Source organism: Spermophilus citellus (genome assembly GCF_964194105.1).
Source record: "Spermophilus citellus genome assembly, chromosome: 6".
NCBI lineage: Eukaryota > Metazoa > Chordata > Mammalia > Rodentia > Sciuridae > Spermophilus > Spermophilus citellus.
The window spans coordinates 78,680,851-78,705,814 of record NC_138187.1 but is presented as its reverse complement, the minus strand read 5'-3'; the positions used below and the strand labels follow the sequence as shown (position 1 = coordinate 78,705,814).

The 24,964-nt window shown below is 37.6% G+C and overlaps 1 protein-coding gene and 1 pseudogene across 3 annotated transcripts in view; one reads left to right on the top strand and one right to left on the bottom strand.

The window, feature by feature from the left end:
- Nucleotides 1–24,964, top strand: part of DNAJC1 (DnaJ heat shock protein family (Hsp40) member C1) — a 234,156-nt gene that overhangs the window by 48,135 nt on the left and 161,057 nt on the right. The window lies entirely within an intron of this gene.
- LOC308652097 (melanoma inhibitory activity protein 2-like) lies at nucleotides 5,054–7,281 on the bottom strand (annotated as a pseudogene). The gene has a single exon. The product of its transcript is annotated as a melanoma inhibitory activity protein 2-like (transcript).

Here is a 24,964-nt window from a genome sequence, read left to right as displayed (position 1 = left end):
GAAATACGTTATTCCAGGATCTTCTCACTTTCAAAGTTTGTGATGATAAATCTGTCGTTAACCTAATTGGTTTACCCCTGAAAGTAATCTGCCTCTTTTCTCTCGTAGCTTTTAATATTCTCTCCTTGTTCTGTACGTTGGCTATCTTCATAATTATATGTCTTGGGGTTGGTCTATTATGGTTTTGAATGTTTGGGGTCCTGTAGGCTTCCAGGATTTGGCAATCCATTCCATCTTTCATCTCTGGGAAGTTTTCTAGAATTATTTCATTTAATATGCTGTCCATTCCTTTGGTTTGAATCTCTGTGCCTTCTTCTATCCCTATGACTCTCAGATTTGGTTTTTTTATGACATCCCATATCTCTTGAATAGATTGCTCGTGGGAATTAAGCATCTTTTCTGTGTTGACTATATTCTTTTCAAGTTGATAAACCTTGTCTTCATTATCTGATGTTCTGACTTCTACTTGATCAAGTCTATTTGTAATATTCTCGTTTGAGTTTTTAATTTGGTTTATAGTTTCCTGTAATTCTAGGATTATTGTTTGATTTTTTTTTAATATCTCTATCTCCTGGTAGAGCTCGTTCTTTGCCATTTGAATTTGTTTGTTTAATTCATTTTCAAAATATATTTTTATTTCTTGGACTTGCTGTCTCATGTCTTCTCTAATATTCCTTTCCATTCGAGTTAGGTATGCCTTGAGTTCTTTCCCTATACCTGTTTCTGAAGTTTCTATGTCCTCCTGTAGAATTGAGTAGTCTTGCATTGTTTGTAATCCTTTTTTCCCTTGTTTTCTCATGTTGTCCACGTTACTTTCCAGCTCTTTTTGATTGTCGTGTTTCTGCTCTCCTCTATAGATTTGTTTTGTTTCTGTATTACTCTGATGTCTCTCCTTTGTGTTGTTGAAGTATGACTGCTAACGTGGATTCCGCTGGGAAGGAATTCCGACGTTCGAGCTCCAGTGACGACACTACTCTGCTATGACGGGCCCCAGTCTCCTTGCCGGGGTGCCCTAATGGGGGGGTGTGACTGGACTGTCTCTGTGTGGTTTCAGCTCCCGGTCGTGGCAGGCGGGTAGACTCCAGCCGCCCAGTATCACAGGCCGCGGGCAGGTGATCCGTCACCAACGGGAGGGCGTTCTCCTACCGCCCAGTTACGCGGGCAGTGGGTGAACTGTCGCCGGTGGGCCTGCAGTTTACAGCTGCCCAGTCGCGAGGGCCTTGCCTCTAGGCTCCTGGTTTCTCCTGCTAGCCTTGGTTTCTCCTGCTAGACCAGATTTCCCCTCAGTGATGATTCTCGGCAGTTCAAACTGTACTCTGTGCCTGTTTTGTTGTTGCAATCTGTCGGACAGTGGCGGTGGATACTTCAGCTGTCCAAGATGGTGGCCGCTGGTTACCTTAGTGGAGTGTCCCTTGTGGGGGGTGGGGCTGTACCGCTTCCGTCCCCGTCAGCAATCCCGAACTCAGCCCGGGGGTCAGTGCGGGCTTGGGCTTGGCTGGTGGGATACCACCGTGTCGCAGCCACTTAATTCCCTGCTGACTAGTTAACCCCTTCTCTGGGGCGCCACGCCTTCTGTAGCCTCGGGGCAGGCCGCGCGAATCAGACAGCCTGGATCTCCGGGGTCACACCGTTGGCTTTTGGGATCCCCGGCACTCTATGGTTTTGATTTTTTCTGCTTGCCCCTCCCCCAGCGCTGGCTAGACAGGTTTTGTTTTGGCCGCTGATGGGAGGGGGGGGTTGGGGGTCAGGTGCCTCTAGCTCTCCTTTAGTCTTTATGCAGGCTCACTCTGATAGTCCCTCCCCCTGAAAGTCTAGGAGAGATTTTAAGCGAAATCCCCCTATGTATGGGGGCTGAGCTGGGTGACACACACCTGTTTGTTGTTGCAATCTGTCGGAGAGTGGGGGTGGATACTTCAGCTGTCCAAGATGGTGGCCGCTGGTTATCTTAGTGGAGTGTCCCTTGTGGGGGGTGGGGGGGGGGCTGTACCGCTTCCGTCCCCGCCAACAATCTCGAACTCAGCCCGGGGGTCAGTGCGGGCTTGGGCTTGGCTGGTGGGATACCACCGTGTCGCAGCCACTTAATTCCCTGCTGACTAGTTAACCCCTTCTCTGGGGCGCCACGCCTTCTGTAGCCTCGGGGCAGGCCGCGCGAATCAGACAGCCTGGATCTCCGGGGTCACACCGTTGGCTTTTGGGATCCCCGGCACTCTATGGTTTTGATTTTTTCTGCTTGCCCCTCCCCCAGCGCTGGCTAGACAGGTTTTGTTTTGGCCGCTGATGGGAGGGGGGGGGGTTGGGGGTCAGGTGCCTCTAGCTCTCCTTTAGTCTTTATGCAGGCTCACTCTGATAGTCCCTCCCCCTGAAAGTCTAGGAGAGATTTTAAGCGAAATCCCCCTATGTATGGGGGCTGAGCTGGGTGACACACACCTGTTTGTTGTTGCAATCTGTCGGAGAGTGGCGGTGGTTACTTCAGCTGTCCAAGATGGTGGCCGCTGGTTACCTTAGTGGAGTGTCCCTTGTGGGGGGAGGGGCTGTACCGCTTCCATCCCCGTCAGCAATCCCGAACTCAGCCCGGGGGTCAGTGCGGGCTTGGGCTTGGCTGGTGGGATACCACCGTGTCGCAGCCACTTAATTCCCTGCTGACTAGTTAACCCCTTCTCTGGGGCGCCACGCCTTCTGTAGCCTCAGGGCAGGCCGCGCGAATCAGACAGCCTGGATCTCCGGGGTCACACCGTTGGCTTTTGGGATCCCCGGCACTCTATCTGTACTGTATATACTAATTTCATTTTTGGACTTAATATTTCCTTAAGGCTTATTCTATAAATTGCCAATTTTTAATATTGCTTTATTTTATTTAACTATGGTTTATAGAGTTATGATCAAAGTTGGAAGCTGATTTGATAAATGGTATCATATTTAGAAGGGCCTTTCAGCTTTTTATTCTTTTGAAGCAAAAACTTTTTTACAAGACTGTATCATGGTATTTAGGCATTTCAGTTCTGTTTTCAATCTGAAATTACCTTATTTCCAGTTTCTTGTTGTAAAACATGAACTATATAAGCAACTGTTATCCAATAGAAGTTAGGGCAAAAGTAGTTCTGGATTAAAAAATCAATGAGTGCTCATTTTATACAGACCATGGCTGTAGACTTCTATCTACTCATTTAGAGCATGTATTGTTTTATGCTGTCAAGTAAGAATTATTTATAGGACTTATTTAACAACTAGTATAACTCTTGAGGGAAAACAGAAAGATTAGATTTTTTAAACTTCTAGTTTCTTTTTCAAGGCCCAACTTTTTTCTCATTTAAATTAATTGTATGCTCAAATATCATTCAGACTCTTCACTGGCCTTCAAATGTGATAAAGCTGCTTCTTATTTTTAAGAAGAAAGTCATATTACTGCATTTATTTTAGACTTCAATGTATACTCTTCACAAAAAAACTTAAGAGAATATTTAATACTTGAATAAAGCTTTAACCACTAATTCTTAAAGTATTTTTAATAAATGTTCTTTCTTGGGGAAAAGATAGTTCAAAGTGTTGATCCAATAGTCAAAACATAGTCCAATAGTCTCTGGACTGGTGCAGCTTTGCAAATTGTTACTTGTTTGCAATAATATATAAATTAAGAGTAAGACTTTTTAAAATTTTATAGTAGTTTGGCAGAGTCATGACTATCGAATCTAACAAAATATGGACTTATGTCTTTTTTTCATTTCAGTGTTCTAGTAATTCATTTATATTTTACAAAAGTCTCCCTGAAAGCAAAACAAAGTCTAGGACACTCCCAATATCAGTGAACCAGAGCCAAATGCAATTCTTTATTTTATGAAAATGGACATAAAATAAAGAAGATATAAGGGAAAATTGGGATAGAGTGAGCTTAAATTGTGGTTTCCATTCCTAAAAATTTTTTGAGAACTGGAATTTTTTTTTTTGTACTTGAAATCTCCTGTTTACATGACATATTCAGTCATGTTTTCTTGTTTATTCTTAATAAGCTCAGGTTATTTTTTTATGGAAAAACTAGCTAATTTATTATCAATACCAAACAAGATTTTAAATCAATTAAAATATTTCATTAAGCATAGTGTTACTTTCACATTTGCAACAATCATAGTTGTGGGAAGCCATTCTGACACGTGATTGGGTGGCTCCCGTTAAGGGTCTGAGGCACTTTGGCTGTGTCGAAGCTTTCCCGGCCCTTTCCTGATGAAAGAGTCCATCCATGTGGGGGTGTGCCTGACCACTGACCCCGGGGACCCAATCACTGACCCTGACCTTGGAGTGCAGCCCCCCCTCAACCTTCATTGGATGGAATTCTCCCCTGAATCTCTTGTTCCCCAATAAAAGGCTACTCCCAGGCGTGTTCAAACTCTCTCTCTATTGCTAGCCCTGAGTAATCCTTGCTGCCCTGCTGGGCGGTTAGAGGAGGGAACCAGAGAGGTGAGCCGTCTCGGACCTAGCAATATAAATAAGGTAACTGAGTCTGTGTGTTTTATTTCGATCTCATCTAGCTAACTTTATGCCTAGAACCTCATTAATGAAACCATTGCGCAGGCCGCATGGTGGACATAGTAAACACATTTCTTGGCATAAAGGCACAGCCTTTGTTTGGAGTTTAAAATATCCCCAACTGGGCTGGGATTGTGGCTCAGCGGTAGAGCGCTGACCTAGCACAGGCGGGACCCGGGTTCGATCCTCAGCACCACTTAAAAATAAAGGCATTGTGTTGTGTCCATCTACACCTAAAAATGTTAAAAAAAAAAATCCCCAACTGCAAGATTACAAATATAAAGCTTCCGTTGTTGTTTATGTAATAGTGGATTAATCAAATTAAGTTATACCGTCCAGAATAAAATGAAATGGAAGTAATTTACTCATAAGATTCATATTTAAATCATCTTTATTTACAAAATACTATCCTAAGAATTATAATTCCATTAAGCTTAAATTGGAACAAAAGTAAAATCACTGAAGTAATAGCAGATACTTAAACTAAAAATAAGAGCTAAATCAAATAACTTTTGAAGAGAGATCGAAACTATTGTCAGGTTTCTTTTTGTGCTTCTGGATGTTCAGTAGCAGGCTTATTTGAAGGTAGAATTAACTCTGAAGGGAACTCACTTCTACTTTCAGAATGTGGGGGAGGGAGACGGGTGGAAATCCAGCTCTTGGGGGAAGATACTGAGGAAAACACTGGGGTCCCATTGGGAATGGAGGCGGTGGTGGGCCTGGTGGAAGATAATCTTGAAATGCTGCATACATGTTTCCTGGAGGACGTAGAGGGAAAAAAGGTTCTCTCCTCATGAACTGACTACTTGGATCCACTGGGAACAATGGGCCTCTGATTTGGAGGGAAAGGTGCAAAAACAGAGCCAGAGCCAGTTGCTTGGTTTTCAGCAGGGAGAAGTGAATCAGGCACACGGGAATCACCAAGATCGACTTCCTTTCTACTGTATTCTGTTTCTAAAGACATAGGCCCATCCACTTTATCTGAAGAAGGCATATTAGAACTTCTGAGTTCTGCTAGTCCAGGTGGTCTGTCATAATTAGAATAATATCCATCTTGCCTTTGTAGAGGAAGAGGTGGATCAGAATATGGTTGGCCTGGTGGAGGGATCATCATCCTATGCGCCTGTTCCCATGGACTCAATGTCAGAAGGTGCTCTCTGAGAATCAGTTAACCTATCATAGTGTGAGTTTCTTCTTTCATTGCTAGTCAGATGGTCCAGAGGATTCTCTGGGCCCCTTGAGCCTCTTCCTCCTCCCAAAGGTGAGAGTGTGAGTGGACCCTTCTTTTCCAAATGAGGAGGTCTCATTTCAGATGACGGTTGGGGCCCAATGGTGAGGGACCATTTGGGGAATGCTTTCTGCCAAATGCTATATTTGAAACATCAAGTGCAAATGTATCTTTTACTAAAAGTTTAAATTTAAACTCCTTTTCAGTTAATTTTTGTGTGTTGTGAGCATTTTGTTTCCTTAAATAATTGAGGTTTCTTTCAGCAATCCAAGCAGCCAACTCACTATTATGTGCTTTTTTCTCAGAGGAAGTAATCTGCCCCTGAGAGAAATGAATGGTTCTCTCCAATTCTTCTTCAAGATATTTAGCTTACTTTCTGTAGGTCTCCAGCTGTTCAGTTGTATGGCTGATCATTTCTTCCATTTTGGGAAGTTTTTCTTCTTGCTCTACTTGGTAATTTTCCTCTGCACTTAATTTCCTGTGGAGTCTCATTATACTTTCTTGATATCGTTCCATCATGACTTTATATTTCTGCTAAAGCTTCTGATTCTCACTTTCAAGCTGTGTATTTTCTGACTGCAAAGATGCTTGTTCAGTCTTCAGATTTTTAGTATGTTCTATAAGGTCTTCCTTTGTTTTCTCTACTTCAGATAATAAAGTAAAAATTTGACTTCTTTCTCCTTCTAAGGTTTAGTTTAGTACCATAAACCAGTTTCTTCAAAGCTCCTTTTGGTTGATTATCTAAGTGAGCACCAATTTCTGATTTACTCTTCATTTCCAATTCCAAGTTACCAGCATCTGTTTGGGCTCCTGTGCTTGGAGAAGACCTATCTTTCATCTTCAGCAAGCATTCAGTCAGAGACTCGATGTGATTTTATCACTTAGAACTTTTTCTGCATGTACTTTAAAGTCTTCAAATGGTATTTTTTCTTTATCGTGGACATATACCTGTTCCTTCTGTACTTTCTGACTTTGCTGAAGTTGGGAATTTTCATTCAAAGCCTCTTTTATTTCCAGCATAAGTCCTTCTTCATTCATTTGAAATATTTTGAAGTTTGTTTTAGCTTCATCTATTTGTGATTTGAGGGATTTTGATTCATCTTCTAGGGATTTTATCCTTTTTGATATATCTGCCATTATTTCATACTGTTTAGAATGTTTAACTTTCTGTTCTATTAGCTTTTTCTAGAAAGAGTAATTCATCCCCACATTTAGAATTGGACTTATCTAGCTTTTCATATGTTGCCTCCAAATTTTGTGCTTCTGTTGAACCTTTCTCAAAACCACCATCCTTTAAAGATAACTCTAAGCCTTCATGCTCTTTTTGAGCAAGGCTAACTTTTTCAAGTAGTTCACATTTTTCTTCAATTAGTCCAGAAAGTTTTAGAGCAAGCTTTCTTTCTCTTCCCACATAAAGCCTGCTTCTAACAGATTGAAAATGTCTCCACAAAAATGAGAGAACAGCAAAAAAATCCAATAGCTGTACATATCACCAATTCCCAAAGAATGCCATAAGGATTAGGGCCTGGTTTCATGTCTTCAGACAATGTTGTCACAACCCTGCATACTTCTTCCAGGACCACCCCCTAATATGGCTGAGGGGCAGCCCTTGGCCCCTCCATCACACTAAGACTTCTTTGGCTATTGCTACCACAACCACAGCTTGCCCAGCCACACCCACACAGGCTGTGGTCTGGTCTATGTTTGGCCTGTACCAGGCAACGGAGCAAACCACTGTAGACTGGCTGGAGGGGTTGAGGGGGAGCCATCATCACCAGCTCCCACAGGCCTCATGGGCTCACACTGCCCGCCTGTTGGGGAGTCTCTGTCCCTTCTCTATGCTGAGTGTCCTGAAGCAGCACAAGCTCAATCTGGTCTCACTTGAGCCCACTGTGCATTCTCTCCATGCCATCCACCCCTGGATTTGGTTTCAGCCAGGCCACTGTGGAGCTTATTATGCAGTAGTTATTCTATACAGTCATAATATCCAGTTTGATGTAACTAAAATTCTAAAGCTTAGTAGACTTTTTTCAGAACTTTTATGCCATATATTCATATTTATACCACTTGTTGTTTTGTTTTAATGACTCATTTCTTTCCCTCCCCTCTTGGCGCCTCCCCTTTTCTTTCCTTCTATTTATCTTTGTCCCTTCCCTCCATTTCTGTTCTCTCTCTTCCCTTTTCTTGCAGTGTTGGGGGCTAAACTCTAAGGTCTTCTACATGGTACCAGTGAGCTACATCCCTGGCCCTGTTAAAACTTTCTGTACAAGTAATTTGAGTTACTTCTATAGGAAAACTCTCATGTTAGACTTTTTTAAAAGTAATTTTAGAAGCGTTGTAACATGGGCACAAATCAGTTATGACAAGTTACTTTAAAAAAGCACAGCATATCTAATGTTCCTAAAAAGAAGGAGCTTAAAGCTTGAGTTGTTTTTCATGTCAGTTTTTCTAGGCTACTAGTTAAAAGAGTCTTCAAAATTTTTTTTCAAATGTTCTTTTCTTTTGACTTCTCATAGGACTTAAAAACTTAAGGAAGAAGGAAAGTGATTATCATGGGGAAAGACTGAGATGCAAGATGGAAAAATTAGTATAATGATAATTACATAAGTAAATCCTAAGCAAACTTGACTGTATAAGAGAAATATCTGATTTTATGAAAAGGGCAAATAGGATAAAACTAAAAGTTTGGGTGACAGCAGTATATAAGTTTGGAGGAAGTGATCAGAGTTCAGGTTATTTTAAGGTTCTTATAGTTTTAAGAGGAGGAAGAAGATAATTTACTTTAGACTTTGTCAAATTTAATATGTATTTCAAACTAACTGGAGTAGCCATTAATAGAATAGAACCTGTAACTTCAAAATAAGTATGATGGGAAGTAGGGGAAAGAATGTATGAAGAAATAGTTAAAAGAACACTTATGAAATAAAGAAAACAAAAAGGAAGAAAGAAAGAAAGAGAGAAAGGAAGAAAAAAGAAAGAAATATAAAAGGCCAGGATCAGATGTATTAATAAACCACTTTAAATGTACAAAATCATCTTGTTAAAGACAAAAGTTAACAAATTTTTTTTTTTTTTAAAGAGAGAGTGAGAGAGGGGAGAGAGAGAGAAAGAGAGAGGGGGGGGGAGAATTTTTAATATTATTTTTTAGTTCTCGGCGGACACAACATCTTTGTTGGTATGTGGTGCTGAGGATCGAACCCGGGCCGCACGCATGCCAGTCGAACATGCTACCGCTTGAGCCACATCCCCAGCCCCACAAAATTTTTAAAAAATGGCAAAACAAAGATATATGCTGTTTTTAAGAGAAACACCCAAGATATAAAGATTTAAAAAGAATAGAAGTTAATGGATGGAAATAAATTCATGGGACTGGACCCACCCAGTACTCGGAAGTAAAGCACAAACTGTCCTTCTCAATAGCACTTCTTATACATAGTGGAGTTTACAATTATGTGAAGCATATTTTTAGACAATAGTTATCTTTAATAGCTCTAGTTAGTGAGAGACATTAATGTGTTTTGCTTCTTGTAAGTGTATTTGAAAATTTGTTTAAATTGACTTTTACCTGTGTATATGCTGTTTGTTGTCTTAGGATAATCAGGAAGAACCAGAAAAAAATGGGTTTTGGGAGCAAGTAGAATATAGTTTGGCCACTTGAACAAAACTGAAATATCTTACCAATGGATTGTACTTCAGGACATACAGAATTAAAGACCCTCTGATTCTAATTCCTGTATGAGTTTAAATAATAATTACTTAAAACAAGAAACTAAAGGAAGAAGCCAGGTATGGCGATGGTGCCTGCCTGTAATCCCAGCCGCTCATGAGGCTGAGACAGGAAGATTGTGAGTTCAAAGCCAACCTCAGCAATTTAGCGAGGCCCTAAGCAACTCAGTAAAATCCTGTCTCTAAATAAAATATAAAAAAGGCTGGGGTTATGGCTCAGTAGTTAAGTGCTCCTGAGTACCATAAATAAATAAATAAATAAATAAATAAGGTCCTTCATTAATATGTACAATTTTCATGTTTTATGTATTAATTAAAACAATTTTTAAATTGAAGGAAAATTTCCTAGAGAGAGAAAATTGCATTGGAAATTAGAAGTCTTGCTTTATCAATCATTATGTAATGTTTTTCAGTACATAATTTTGTCATCTATTAAAATGAATAAGGAAACTTGAATTTAAATGAAACTTTAAACTTAACAGAAATAGTAATAATGATTTTCAATGATAAATTAAACATAGCAAAGGGGGGGAGTCAGTAATAAAGTAACAGGCTTTAATTATATTTAGATGGATAGAATAGACTTTAGAGTAAAAATAAAGCCCCTTCTAATTCTGAAGGTTTAAGAAGTAGACAGTCTTATATCAATAGTCTGATATTAGTATTTAGAATCATTTACTATTCATTAATTTAATAATTATTTAGTGATTACTCAATATGTGCCTGTCATGACTTTAGGGACACAGCACTAAACAAAACAGTTTAAAATTCCTGCCTCTGTGGTGTTTACATTCTACTGGAAGAGATTAAAAATCTGTGGAACATATATTAACCAGATAGTTCAAATTCTATAGAGAAACACATAGTGGAAGAGTGTAATAGGGATGTTTTTGGGGAAAGACTGCAGTTTTAGGTGGGGGTAGATGGGGAAGTCCTCACAGAGTGATTGATATTTGAACAAAAACAATGGAGAGGATGTGAATCATGAATATAAGTGGAAAGATCATTTCAGGCAGAGGGATCAGCAAATGCAAAGGCTCTGAGCATGCCTATGGCCAGTGTGTTCAAGAAACATCAAGGAGGAGGCATGAATGTGGAGAAAGCCAGAGGAATTGTAGTTGGGGATGAGTTCAGAGATAATGAGACATCAGGTCCCTGTGACGTCATAGGACATTTTGAGGATTTTGGAGGTTTGGATGTGATTGTAAGGACTTTGATTTTTTAAAAAGAAATTATGTTAAAATGTATATAACAAGAAATTGTCATTTTTAAACATCTTTAGGATTAGAACTCATTGGCATTAAGTACATTCACAATGTTACACAACCATCACCATGATTTTTTTTCCAAAACTTTTCCATAACCCCATACTGAAAGTCTGTCTCCCATTCCCTCACCTGGTAAACTAGTAATTTCTATTCTACTTTCTATCTATGAATTTGCCTGTTTTAGATATTTCATATAAGTGAAATTGTACAATGTTTGTCTTTTTGTATCTAGCTTATTTTACTCAATGTTTTTGAGGTTCATTCATGTGGTAGAACATATAGTATTTCAATCCTTTTTATGACTGGAATCTATTTTATGTATATAACACTTTTATTTATCCATTTATCTATTGATAACAATTATGGTTGTTTTCACCTTTGCTATTGTGAATAATGCAGCTATGAACATTGATGTACAAGTTTCACTTGAGTCCTTCCTTTCAATTCTTCTTGTTTTTGTTTCATGTTCTTCTTTTTTTTTTCCTTAATCTTATTTTTATTTTTGCAGTACTGGAGGTCCTTGCATTTCCTAGACAAGTATTGTATCACTGAGCTACATCCCTACCCCTTTCTAAATTTTATTTTGAGATAGGGTCTTGCTAAGTTGCCCAGGCTGGCTTTGAACTAGTAATCATCTTGCTTCAGCCTCCTAAGTAGTGTGTGCCACTGATTGGCCTTGCTTTCATTTCTTTTGGGTATATACCTAGAAGTAGAATTGCTAAATCATATGTTAATGAAATGTTTTAACCTTTTGAGTAAATGTCCTTCTGTTTTCCACATCAGTATTATCATTTTATTTTTCCACCAGTAATGTATAAACTTTTCAAATTTTTCCACATCCTCACAAACATTTGTTATTTTCTACTTTTTAAAATATAACCATCATAGGTATGAAGTGGTAGTTTTGGTTTGCATTTTCCTAATGATTAATGTTGAGTATCTTTTCACATACTTAATAGCCATTTGTGTATCTTCTTTGAAGAATGTTATTCAAGTCCTTTGCCTGTTTTAAAATTGGATTATTTGTCTCCTTGTTGTTAGAGTTCTTGATACATTCAGGATATTGACTCCTTATTATATGTACTCCTTATTATATGGTTTACAGATATTTTCACACTTCTGCTCTTGTTTTCTTGGTAGTGTCCTTTCATGTTGTTTTCTGTGTCTTGTGTTTTTGTTCCTCATTGTCTCCATTACTGTCTGTTTTTGTGTTTTCTTGGTTTTTGTTTGTTTGCTTTTGGTGGTGTAGGGGATTGAAGCCTGCACTTTTGTATTTGCTTGATGAGTACTTTACCACTGAACTACACTTCTAGCCATTTAGTTGTTGTTGTTTTATAGTATATCATTATGATTCCTTTTTCTTTCTTGTTTAATATCTATTTTAGTTATATTCTAAGTGGTTACCTAGTGTAATAAGTTAAATTAGGTTGTTATAAGTTGAAGGTATTAATTGTAATTCCAAAGATACCCCAACTAAGGACTTTACTTTGGCTTTTGATTTGAGTAAAATGGAAAACTATTGGAGGCTTTTGACTGTATCTTTTTTTCATCTTAGTCTGGCTGCTATGCTAAAAATAGACTACAGAAGGTAGATGCCAAGCTGGGGCAGAAGTTGTGAAATAGATTTTATAATGAACCAGGCAAAAAATTATGATGGCTTAAAACAAATACTGATAATGACACATGGTATTACTAGTAATTGTGTTCAGATTCAGAGTATACTTTTAAAGGAAAAATGAACAGGATTTGCTAATGAATTTTGTGTGGAATATGAAAGAAAGAGAAGTTAAGGGTTATGCGAAAGGTTTTTGGAAGATGAATTTGCATTTACAGGTGGAATTCCAACTTTAGGATACGTGTGTATTAAATGGACTCCTTATCAATATTTTTAAAAATGTATTCCACATTTAGGAAAATTGAAGCATCTCAAAGATATGATATGTTCATTTTCTTGTAAATAAATTTTAGAAAGATTTTTTTTATTGTTGGTTGTTCAAAACATTACATAGTTCTTGATATAACATATTTCACACTTTGATTCAAGTGGGTTATGAACTCCCATTTTTACCCCGTATACAGATTGCAGAATCACATCAGTTACGCTTCCATTGATTTACATATTGACATACTCATGTCTGTTGTATTCTGCTGCCTTTCCTATCCTCTACTATCCCCCCTCCCTTCACCTCTCCTCCCCTCTTCTCTCTCTACCCCCTCTACTGTAATTCATTCCTCCCCCTTGTATTATTTTTCCCTTTCCCCTCACTTCTTCTTGTATGTAATTTTGTATAACCCTGAGGGTCTCCTTCCATTTCCATGCAATTTCCCTTCTCTCTCCCTTTCCCTCCCACCTCTCATCCTTGTTTAATGTTGGTCTTCTTCTCGTGCTCTTCTTCCCTAGGCTGTTCTAGTTACTCTCCTTATATCAAAGAAGACATTTGGCATTCGTTTTTTTAGGGCTTGGCTAGCTTCACTTGGCATAATCTGCTCTAATGCCATCCATTTCCCTCCAAATTCTATGATTTTGTCATTTTTTAGTGCAGAGTAATACTCCATTGTGTATAAATGGCACATTTTTTTTATCCATTCGTCTATTGAAGGGCATCTAGGTTGGTTCCACAGTCTTGCTATTGTGAATTGTGCTGCTATGAACATCGATGTAGCAGTGTCCCTGTAGCATGCTCTTTTTAGGTCTTTAGGGAATAGACCGAGAAGGGGAATAGCTGGGTCAAATGGTGGTTCCATTCCCAGCTTTCCAAGAAATCTCCATACTGCTTTCCAAATTGGCTGCACCAATTTGCAGTCCCACCAACAATGTACAAGTGTACCCTTTTCCCCACATCCTCGCCAGCACTTGTTGTTGTTGGACTTCATAATGGCTGCCAATCTTACTGGAGTGAGATGGTATCTTAGGGTGGTTTTAATTTGCATTTCTCTGACTGCTAGAGATGGTGAGCATTTTTCCATGTACTTGTTGATTGATTGTATATCCTCCTCTGAGAAGTGTCTGTTCAGGTCCTTAGCCCATTTGTTGATTGAGTTGATTGAGTTATTTGTTATCTTATTGTCTAATTTTTTGAGTTCTTTGTATACTCTGGATATTAGGGCTCTATCTGAAGTGTGAGGAGTAAAGATTTGTTCCCATGATGTAGGCTCCCTATTTACCTCTCTTATTGTTTCTTTTGCTGAGAAAAAACTCTTTAGTTTGAGTAAGTCCCATTTGTTGATTCTAGATGTTAACTCTTGTGCTATGGGTGTCCTATTGAGGAATTTGGAGCCCGACCCCACAGTATGTAGGTCGTAGCCAACTTTTTCTTCTATCAGATGCCGTGTCTCTGATTTGATATCAAGCTCCTTGATCCATTTTGAGTTAACTTTTGTGCATGGCGAGAGAAAGGGATTCAGTTGCATATGGATTTCCAGTTTTCCCAGCACCATTTGTTGAAGATGCTATCCTTCCTCCATTTCATGCTTTTAGCCCCTATATCACATATAAGAAAGTTGTAGTTTTGTGGGTTGGTTACTATGTCCTCTATTCTGTACCATTGGTCCACCCGCCTGTTTTGGTACCAGTACCATGCTGTTTTTGTTACTATTGCTCTGTAGTATAGTTTGAAGTCTGGTATCACTATACCACCTGATTCACACTTCCTGCTTAGCATTGTTTTTGCTATTCTGGGTCTTTTATTCTTCCATATGAATTTCATGATTGCTTTCTCTATTTCTACAAGAAATGCTGTTGGGATTTTGATTGGCATTGCATTAAACCTATAGAGAACTTTTGGTAATATCGCCATTTTGATGATGTTAGTTCTGCCTATCCATGAACAGGGTATATTTTTCCATCTTCTAAGATCTTCTTCAATTTCTCTCTTTAGGGTTCTGTACTTTTCATTGTATAAGTCTTTCACCTCTTTTGTTAGGTTGATTCCCAAGTATTTTATTATTTTTGAGGATATTGTGAATGGAGTGGTTGTCCTCATTTCCATTTCAGAGGATTTGTTGCTGATATACAGGAATGCCTTTGATTTATGCATGTAGATTTTATGTCCTGCCACTTTGCTGAATTCATTTATTAGCTCTAATAGTTTCTTTGTAGACCCTTTTGGGTCTGCTAGGTATAGAAACATGTCATCTGCAAATAGTGATAATTTAAGTTCTTCTTTTCCTATTTTTATGCCTTTAATTTCTTTCGTCTGTCTAATTGCTCTGGCCAGTGTTTCAAGAACTATGCTGAACAGAAGTGGTGAGAGAGGGCATCCCTGTCTTGTACCAGATCTTAGAGGGAATGCCTTCAATTTTTCTCCATTCAGAATGATGCTAGCCTGAGGCTTAGCATAGATTGCTTTTACAATGTTGAGGTATGTTCCTGTTATCCCTAGTTTTTCGAGAGTTTTGAACATAAAGGGATGCTGTACTTTGTCGAATGCTTTTTCTGCATCTATCGAGATGATCATATGGTTCTTATTTTTAAGTCTATTGATGTGGTGAATAACATTTATTGATGTCCGTATATTGAACCAGCCTTGTTTCCCAGGGATGAATCCTACTTGATCATGGTGTACAATTTTTTTGATATGTTTTTGTACCCGATTCGCCAGAATTTTATTGAGGACTTTTGCATCTAGGTTCATTAGAGATATTGGTCTGTAGTTTTCTTTCTTTGAAGTGTCTTTGTCTGGTTTCGGAATCAGGGTGATGTTGGCCTCGTAGAATGAATTTGGAAGTTCTCCCTCTTTTTCTATTTCCTGAAATAGCTTGAAAAGTATTGGTATTAGTTCCTCTTTAAAGGTTTTGTAAAACTCTGCTGTATACCCATCTGGTCCTGGGCTTTTCTTAGATGGTAATCTTTTGATGGTTTCTTCTATTTCCTCAATTGATACTGGTCTGTTTAGGTTGTCTATATCCTCCTGACTCAATCTGGGCAGATTATATGACTTAAGAAATTTATCAATGCCTTCACTATCTTCTATTTTATTGGAGTATAAGGATTCAAAATAATTTCTGATTATCTTCTGTATTTCTGAAGTGTCTGTTGTGATATTGCCTTTTTCATCCCGTATGCTAGTAATTTGAGTTCTCTCTCTTCTCTTCGTTAGCATGGCTAAGGGTCTGTCGATTTTATTTATTTTTTCAAAGAACCAACTTTTAGTTTTGTCAATTTTTTCAATTGTTTCTTTTGTTTCGATTTCATTAATTTCAGCTCTGATTTTAATTATTTCTTGCCTTCTACTTCTTTTGCTGTTGTTTTGCTCTTCTTTTTCTAGGATTTTGAGATGAAGTATGAGATCATTTATTTGTTGGTTTTTTCTTTTTTTAAGGAATGAACTCCAAGCAATGAATTTTCCTCTTAGAACTGCTTTCAATGTGTCCCATAGATTCCGATATGTTGTGTCTGTGTTTTCATTTATCTCTAAGAAGTTTTTAATTTCCTCCTTGATGTCTTCTAAAACCCATTGATCATTCAGTAACCTATTGTTCATTCTCCAAGTGATGCATGATTTTTCCTTCCTTCTTTTATCGTTGATTTCAGTTTCATTCCATTATGATCAGATAAGATGCATGGTATTATCTCTACTCCTTTATATTGTCTAAGAGTTGCCCTGTGACATGATATATGATCTATTTTTGAGAAGGATCCATGTGCTGCTGAGAAAAAAGTGTAACTGCTTGATGTTGGGTGGTATACTCTATATATGTCAATTAAGTCTAGGTTGTTAATTGTGTTATTGAGTTCTATAGTTTCCTTATTCAACTTTTGTTTGGAAGATCTGTCCAGTGGTGAGAGAGGTGTGTTGAAGTCTCCCATGATTATTGTATGGTGGTCTATTAGACTCTTGAACTTGAGAAGAGTTTGTTTGATGAACATAGCTGCTCCATTGTTTGGGGCATATATATTTATGATTGTTATGTCTTGTTGGTGTATGGTTCCCTTGAGCAGTATGTAGTGTCCCTCTTTATCCCTTTTGATTAACTTTGGCTTGAAATCTATTTTATTTGATATGAGTATGGACACTCCTGCTTGTTTCCGCAGTCCATATGAGTGATATGATTTTTCCCAACCTTTCACCTTCAGTCTATGTATATCTTTTCCTATCAAATGCGTCTCCTGTAGGCATCATATTGTTGGGTCTTGTTTTGTGATCCATTCAACTAGCCTGTGTCTCTTAATTGGTGAGTTTAAGGCATTAACATTTAGGGTTATTATTGAGATATGGTTTGTTCTTCCAGCCATATTTGTTTATTAATGTTACTAAACCTGATTTGTTTTCCTCTTTGATTATTTTCCCCCCTTTACTGTCCTACCTCCCACTGTTGGTTTTCATTGTTATTTTCCATTTCCTCTTCCTGTAATGTTTTGCCAAGGATTTTTTGAAGAGATGGTTTTCTAGCTGCGAATTCTTTTAACTTTTGTTTATCTTGGAAGGTTTTAATTTAATCTTCCATCCTGAAGCTTAATTTCGCCAGATACACGATTCTTGGTTGGAACCCATTTTCTTTCAGTGTTTGAAATATGTTATTCCAGGATCTTCTAGCTTTCAGAGTCTGTGTTGAAAGATCAGCTGTTATCCTGATTGGTTTACTCCTAAATGTTATCTGCTTCCTTTCTCTTGTAGCTTTTAAAATTCTCTCCTTATTCTGTATGTTGGGCATCTTCATTATAATGTGTCTAGGTGTGTATCTCTTATGATTTTGCACATTCGGCGTCCTGTAGGCTTCTAGGATTTGGGATTCTGTCTCATTCTTCAAGTCTGGGAAGTTTTCTCGTATTATTTCATTGAATAGATTGCTCATTCCTTTGGTTTGGACCTCTATACCTCCCTGTATCCCAATGACTCTTAAGTTTGGTCTCTTTATGTTATCCCATATTTCTTGGATGTTCTGCTCATGGTTTCTGAACAGTCTTGCTGAGCTGTCTGTGTTCTTTTCAAGTTGAAATACTTTGTCTTCATTGTCTGATGTTCTATCTTCTAAGTGATCTACTCTGCTGGTAGTATTCTCAATTGAGTTTTCAAGTTGGTTTATTGCTTCCTGCATTTCTAGGATTTCTATTTGTTTTTTATTACCTCTATCTCCCTGTGTAATTGATCTTTTGCTTCTTGGATTTGTTTATGTAATTCATTGTCAAAGTGATCTTTCATTGTCGGATTTTGCTGTCTCATGTCTTCCTTGAGACTCCAGATCATCTGAAGCATGTATATCCTGAATTCTTTATCTGACATTCCATGTGTTGCAGCTATTACCTCTTCTAGAGTTGAGTTGACCTGCATTGCTTGTGGTCCTTTTTTTCCTTGTCTTTTCATACTGCTCGCGTTTCTTTCTGCTTGGTGAAACTGTTGTGTTTTTGAAATTTTCCCCCTATTTATTTATATTGCTCTTGTATAGTTGAAAATCATCTCCCTTGCAGGGCAGGTAGTGGCTGTGATCCTCCTCCAGTTGGGGTGATCTGTCTACCATGCTGGTGGGCCGCTAGGTCTGCTCTGCCGGTTGGTCGCAGGTCCGCCTACCCTGCAGGTGCGTGGGGCAGCTCTGTCACTCCGCAGGTTGCTGGGCCTGACCTGCTGGTGGGTCTCAGGTCTGCCTACCTTGCAGGTGCGGGGGGGGGGGGAGGAGTGGGTTGCTCCGCCTCTCAGCAGGCCGCTGGGCCTGATCTGCTGGTGGTCACAGTTCCGCCTACCTTGCAGGCACTGGGGGAGGGGGTGGGCCTGCCCTCAGCAGGCTGCTGGACCTGTTCTGCTGGTCGGTCGCAGGTCCGCCTACCCTGCAGGCGCGTGGGGCAGCTCTGTCACTCTGCAGGTTGCTGGGCCTGACCTTGCAGGCACTGGGGGAGGGGGCGGGCCTGCCCCTCAGCAGGCCGCTGGACCTGTTCTGCTGGTGGGTCGCAGGTCCGCCTACCCTGCAGGCACGTGGGGCAGCTCTGTCACTCCCCAGGTTGCTGGGCCTGACCTTGCAGGCACTGGGGGAGGGGGCGGGCCTGCCCCTCAGGAGGCCGCTGGACCTGTTCTGCTGGTGGGTCACAGGTCTGCCTACCCTGCAGGCGTGTGGGGCAGCTCTGTCACTCCGCAGGTTGCTGGGCCTGACCTGCCGGTGGGTTGCAGGTCCGCCTACCTTGCAGGTGCAGGGGGAGGGGGCGGCTCTGCCCCTCCAGCAGGCAGCTGGGCCTGATCTGCTGGTGGTCACAGCTCTGCCTACCTTCCAGGCACGGGGGAGGGGGCGGGCCTGCCCCTCAGCAGGCCGCTGGACCTGTTCTTCTGGTGGGTCGCAGGTCCGCCTACCCTGCAGGCGCGTGGGGCAGCTCTGTCACTCTGCAGGTTGCTGGGCCTGACCTGCCGGTGGGTCGCAGGTCCACCTACCTTGCAGGTGCGGGGGGAGGGGGTGGCTCCGCCCCTCAGCAGGCCGCTGGGCCTGATCTGCCGGTGGTCACAGTTCCACTTACCTTGCAGGCACTGGGGGAGGGGGCGGGCCTGCCCTCAGCAGGCCGCTGGACCTGTTCTGCTGGTGGGTGGCAGGTTCGCCTACCCTGTAGGCGCGTGGGGCAGCTCTGTCACTCCGCAGGTTGCTGGGCCTGACCTGCCGGTGGGTCGCAGGTCCGCCTACCTTTCAGGTGCAGGGGGAGGGGGCTACAAAGAATTTTAACAGCAAAAGTTTTCTGCCAAAAAAATAAAAGATTTTGGGGCTGGGGTTTTGGCTCAGCAATAGAGCACTCTCCTAGCACGTGTGAGGCATTGGGTTAGATCCTCAGCACCACATAAAAATAAATAAATAAATAAATAAATAAAGGTATTAAAAATAATAAAATAGATATTTTTTAAAAATAAATAAATAAATGATTTTTTTTTGCTATTAAATCTTACACTTGAGTAAAATCTATTTCACAACTTCAGAAAAAACTTATTCCTTCCACTTATATGAAGTGTCTAGAAAATGTAAATCTATACAGAACATAATGAGAAATATGTGAAAAACAACTCACTTTTAAGTGTAGCTGACATATTCATGTCAAAAAGGAAAAGTTTTCCTAAAATTTGGCTTTTAAAAAGCATAGTAAACCTGGGCATGGTGGTACATGCCAGTAATCCCAGCAAATCAGGAGGCTGAGGCAGATCTCAAGTTCAAGGCCAGCCTCAGCAACTTATTGATTCCTTGTCTCAAAATAGGGCTGGGGATGTAGCTCAGTTGGTAGAGTGCTTGCCTCATATGCACAAGGTACGATTTTGGGGCTCGATCCCCAGTACTAGGGGAAGAAAAAAATGCTTGGTCAATATACTGAGTTTCATCACCAGCATTGTAAACAAATACAAGGAAGAAGAAAAGAAAAATGTTAAATATAATACGAAAATATTTAAAGTAAAAGGTGATACTCTCCTACTTTATCCTCAGTCCCATTTCCAGAGGTGACTGTTTTTAAAGTTCATGAAATATATGGATCTCTATTATTTTCAAATTAACCTATATAAACTTGCATTATCAACTTTGTACATGTGGTTTCGAATCATATCATACATTATTCACTTAATTATAAGACATGGTAGTACTGTTCTGAACTATCCATATATGTATATATTTCTGTGTTGCAGTAAATAATTTTAAATTGAAAAAAACTAGTTTCAGGTAAGTTGATCATCATTTTCTTCTGCAATGTTATAAAGTTGATATCTTATCTCATTGATTCTCAGCTGAGGGCAGTTCTCTCTCCCCTAGGGATATTTGATAGTGGAGACACTTGTCTGGAGACATTTTTGGTTATCCCAACTGGAGATAACCAAGATAACCTTTATGCTCCAGTTTCCTAACTTATTTAGCACCTATCTTATAAGGTCGTTGAGAGACATATTAATAAAACCATACATATGAAGGACTTAGAATAATGCTTGAAACATAGTAGGGATTTGGGCTGTTATTGTTATATTGTTAATTTAGCATGGAAATCCAGACCTGTAATCAAAACTACATTTTTTTTTTCACTTTTTTCCTGTGATAAACAAATTTCTCATAAAAAGTAAAATCTAATCAAAAGAATGAAATGAGATCAGTCTGAGATTCCTGTTACAAATATATTAATAAAAGTGGCCTATTAATAAATGTTTGTTAGAAATTTGGGGAAATTTTAAAAATGATATGACTTACTAAGTTAACTCTATATTCCTATATGTATTTCTTATGTAAATTATTTTATTTAATATTTAAAAATTATAGCTTAAGTTATAGTATATCAGTATTCCTTGAACTGAGATATTATTTCATTGGTGTTTTCTCCTAAGTTCTGTATGGAAGTTTTATTTTTTGAAAGTTCTAACTCTGGGAACATAATTCAGGAAATAACTGTTCATATAAAAGAGAAAGATATTAAGTAATTTTTATTTGAATTGAATTCCCACCTTGCTTTTTAATTGTTAATTTTTGTTTTTTGTCCTTTCCTCAGTGTTAAAATCCTTATTCTGATGTTTTCCTTGGCCAATGAAGATACTTTGAGGAAACATTGTTACAACTACATCCTAAGGGTAGAAGAAGAGTGTTCAATTTATTAAATTCTAGGTTATTTGTATAAGGAATAAAAAAATGCTTATTAGTCACATCATAGTTTTTATTTTCTCTTTTAATAACTGCTGTATTTTAAAATTTGTTAATCTTAGCTGTGTTTCTTACCAATATCCTTATCAGTGCAGTAGTTCATGAAAACACATCATTAACTTAATAGGTTTAATTCAAAGTATTTTCATATATCTTCCAAATATAAAAATACCAAGCAACAGTTTCAGATTTAAAGGCAACCTATAATGCTACTGTTTTCTAAAAACAAATACAACTTTATTGTTTCCACAATTTTTCTAAGACAATAAATGGCATAGGAGAAAAATACAAATCCATTTCTTGAACTTAAAAAAGAAGGTGGATAAGTGATTAAAAAAACACATGGATTTCTTTTCCTGTCTTTCTTTGCTTTCTTTCCTCTTTTTTTAGGTTCAGTTTTAGTTTTTTACCACTTGATGGCAGTGATGGAGCTAGAGCTACCCCAAGAAGGTTAGGGCAAGAACTCATTATGAATAACAAAAGGGTAGGTACAAAGGAAATCACTGACATTTTAATATTATTCACATTTCTAGGTGATATTACTTATATTGTAAGTGACAGTAATAGGGAGAAAAGCCTCTAGATGGAGCTTCAGTACTTTCTAAGGGAGAACATTTGCTCTCTTTCTAAATTCATGCTTTATATTATTTTACATAATATATTGAATCCAAATGGACGTCTTACAAGATAATATTTAAGGATGAATTTACGTCAATTGTAATTAGGGAAATTATTTCACCATATCTACTAATAATTTGAAAAAATGGCTATTTAATGTCTTAAATTTCTATTTCATTACTATTAATATTTGTTGAAAAAGTATGTTAAAGTGTTATTCAAATGTTTTTATCTATATGAAAATGAGCTTGCATATCTAAAAACTTAGTAAAAGACATTTTATTAATAAGATATCAGGTGCTTAAATTAATATTGCTTTATAATTAAACAAAAGTATATTTTTTATTAAAGTTCCAATTTTCTTTTCACATTTTAGTTACAAGACCATTGTATTTCAACTTCTGATAGTTTATTAGAATTACATATATATATATGATTGATATTGCCCCATAATTAAAACCATCTGTTATAATCAATAGTAATTAAAAAATAGGCTTGTTTAATTATGGAGCAATATCAATTTTAAGCACTTGATTTTGTATTAATAAAATGTCCTTTACTAATGTCATATATTAGCTCATTTTATGTGAATTATATATATATAGATATATATGGATATCTGTATATCTCTATATATAAACTACATGTATATACATGGTGTATGTGTATATATTTATACATACACTTAGTTTTGAATTGAATTTGAATTTTATAATGACAAATGTATATAGAGTCAAGTTCTTTAGTTCTTTATTAGTAAGGTGGTTGTCAGAGGAAGAACATATTGATGTTAAACTTGTTAACAGGAATTTTGATTTTAGGTTTAATTTAGGTTTGACTTTAATTTAGGTTTTTAAAAATGATAGTCTTAACTATAAGAGGTTATTAGTTTGAATAATTATAGTTAAAATAAAAATGTAGTATTTTTCACATTTATACTGGATATTATAGTGTAAGTTTGGTAATCTAAATGCAGTTGTTTTTCATTAAACTAAATGATGATTTTCTCAATAAATTTGTTGGTAGATACTTCTTTACAAATAAGAGACTTTAGGATTTGGGGATTTACGTAAACATCTAACAAACTAACTCTGAATAAAGTTAGCCATTACTCTATTATCTTGTTGCCTTTAGACTGGAAAACGGTGATATTACTTGAGTCGTTTAGAGTTAGCTTAGATATCTAACAAATTAGTAAAAGAAAGATATTTTTTTTTTTTTAGAGAGAGAGAGAGGGAGGGAGGGAGGGAGGGAGGGAGAGAGAGAGAGAGAGAGAGAGAGAATTTTTAATATTTATTTTTTAGTTCTCGGCGGACACAACATCTTTGTTGGTATGTGGTGCTGAGGATCGAACCCGGGCCGCACGCATGCCAGGCGAGCGCGCTACCGCTTGAGCCACATCCCCAGCCCCAGTAAAAGATATTTTATTAATAGGAAATCAGGTAAAATCAATATTGCACTATAAGAAAATATACTGTCATTGTTATACCTGTTATTATTCAATGTTTCAGTTCTTAAAACAAATGTTTTTCCAATTTGGTTCTCCAATTTTTAAAAATATTAACTGAAAGCCTTAGGAATTTTTACAAAAATCTTATTTTAAATAAAAAAGAACACACATGCATATATTCCTACTCTCATTATAAATGTTTTCCTTTTATAGTCACAATCCATAATTGTATATTGAAGGAAAGTTATTATTTCTGTTAGGAGAAAATACTAATGTTCTCAGGGCACTGTTGATTTTAGTGTCTGTTTCTTTTATGTATAACAAGAAAACTTGAAACAATAATAGTAAACTTTCTTACTTTCTAATATACTATTATTTAGGTTAATTTTAATGTCTCAAAGCATTTCAGTGAATATGTGGCTATTTTATAATTTATATTTATAGGACTCAAAATATGGGAAGGAAATATTGGATAATATTTGATTTGGAATTGACATTAGATAATAATTGTTTTATGTTGAAAGAGAATGTGTAACTGGAAAATCATATGAAAAATGGCTTGCAGTGGTTTTACTTTCTTCAATTTCTTGAATAATGATGATTTTACTTTTTCTTACTCTATTTGAGACAGAAAGCTCATTGAAATAGAATAGTTACCATAACTTTTTATAATTACATGTAATGATAGAGTTAGAAACAGTTGATTTTCTTTGGCTAAGCAAATATGGTACAGATTCATTTCAGGATATGTATAGAATCAGCTAAATTTGCAGCATAATTTGGTTGTTAATCACCTCAGTAGTAACAATCTCACAGAACACCATGTGTTCTTTTATTTTTTTTTTTATCTAATACATGTTATTTGAAATTTAGCAAGAAGGGAACACATTTTAGAAACATCTCATAAATGTTCAAGTGTTCTTTTGTTTTTAATATCTTGTAAAGTAATATAATTGCATCAAATTAGTTTTCAATTGTGTAATGAAATGAACTTGAAAAGATATGGTTTGTTTTTCAGAATAGGAAAACTCCAAATCAAGAGACTGTTAGGTTACTATAAAGATCTATAAATATTAACTTTATAGTAGTAGTCACAAATGAAATAAATTCTTTTAAAGTGGTTCTGGTTAAGTTTCAACCAAAATTGTTGACTTGAGGAATCTCTTGACATTTTCCCATTTCCCTGAAGCATTTGTTCTATGAAGTAACAATGGTTTATATACCAGGTTAATTTTACATGTTAAACTATTTTTTTTTGTTTTGTTTTTAAACTATTTTTTAAGGAAAAAGATGAAGTGATGTAAATATTAGAACTGTAGGACTATTGTTTGCAATAGTAGTACAGGCTCAAAATTGTCTTTAGGCCAGGTGCAGTGGCACAGGACTGTAATTCTAGCTATTTAGGAGCCTTGAGAGGGGAAGATTGCAAATTCAAAGCCTGAGTAGGCAATTTAGTGACACCCTGTCTTGAAAACTAAAAAGGGCCAGAAATATAGCTCAGTGGTGCCCCTGGATTCAATCCTCAGGACTGCAAAATAAATCAAATAAATAAATAAATAAATAAATAAATAAATAAATAAATAC